The sequence below is a fragment of the Oncorhynchus mykiss genome, chromosome 10 (assembly GCF_057628025.1).
Source record: "Oncorhynchus mykiss isolate SJ-2025 chromosome 10, ASM5762802v1, whole genome shotgun sequence".
Classification (NCBI taxonomy): Eukaryota; Metazoa; Chordata; class Actinopteri; order Salmoniformes; family Salmonidae; genus Oncorhynchus; species Oncorhynchus mykiss.
Window position 1 is genome coordinate 80,200,001 of NC_143031.1, and position 1,209 is coordinate 80,201,209.

Consider the following 1,209-nt stretch of genomic DNA (forward strand, 5'->3'; position numbering starts at 1 on the left):
CTATGACTAAACAATCACAATACAGTAACTATGACTAAATAATCACAATACAGTAACTATGACTAAACAATCACAATACAGTAACTATGACTAAATAATCACAATACAGTAACTATGACTAAATAATCACAATACAGTAACTATGACTAAATAATCATAACACAGTAACTATGACTAAATAATCACAACACAGTAACTATTAACTATGACTAAACAACTCTATTATGTATTATTACAGCAGCCTAGTGGATAGAGAGGCAGGTAGCCTAGTGGTTAGAGAGACAGGCAGCCTAGTGGTTAGAGAGACAGGCAGCCTAGTGGTTAGAGAGACAGGCAGCCTAGTGGTTAAAGAGGCAGGTTGTCTAGTGGATAGAGAGGCAGGTAGCCTAGTGGTTAGAGAGACAGGCAGCCTAGTGGTTAGAGAGACAGGCAGCCTAGTGGTTAGAGAGGCAGGTAGCCTAGTGGTTAGAGAGACAGGCAGCCTAGTGGTTAGAGAGGCAGGTAGCCTAGTGGTTAGAGAGACAGGCAGCCTAGTGGATAGAGAGGCAGGTAGCCTAGTGGTTAGAGAGACAGGTAGCCTAGTGGTTAGAGAGACAGGCAGCCTAGTGGTTAGAGAGGCAGGTAGCCTAGTGGTTAGAGAGACAGGTAGTCTAGTGGTTAGAGAGACAGGTAGTCTAGTGGTGAGAGAGGCAGGCAGCCTATTGGTTAGAGAGACAGGTAGTCTAGTGGTTAGAGAGACAGGTAGTCTAGTGGATAGAGAGGCAGGTAGTCTAGTGGTTAGAGAGACAGGGAGTCTAGTGGATAGAGAGACAGGTAGCCTAGTGGTTAGAGAGACAGGTAGCCTAGTGGTTAGAGAGACAGGCAGCCTAGTGGATAGAGAGGCAGGCAGCCTAGTGGTTAGAGAGGCAGGTAGTCTAGTGGTTAGAGAGACAGGTAGCCTAGTGGTTAGAGAGACAGGTAGCCTAGTGGTTAGAGAGACAGGCAGCCTAGTGGATAGCGAGGCAGGCAGCCTAGTGGTTAGAGAGACAGGTAGCCTAGTGGTTAGAGAGGCAGGTAACCTAGTGGTTAGAGAGGCAGGTAGCCTAGTGGTTAGAGAGACAGGTAGCCTAGTGGTTAGAGAGACAGGTAGCCTAGTGGTTTAGAGGCAGGTAGCCTAGTGGTTAGAGAGGCAGGTAGCCTAGTGGTTAGAGAGGCAGGTAGCCTAGTGGT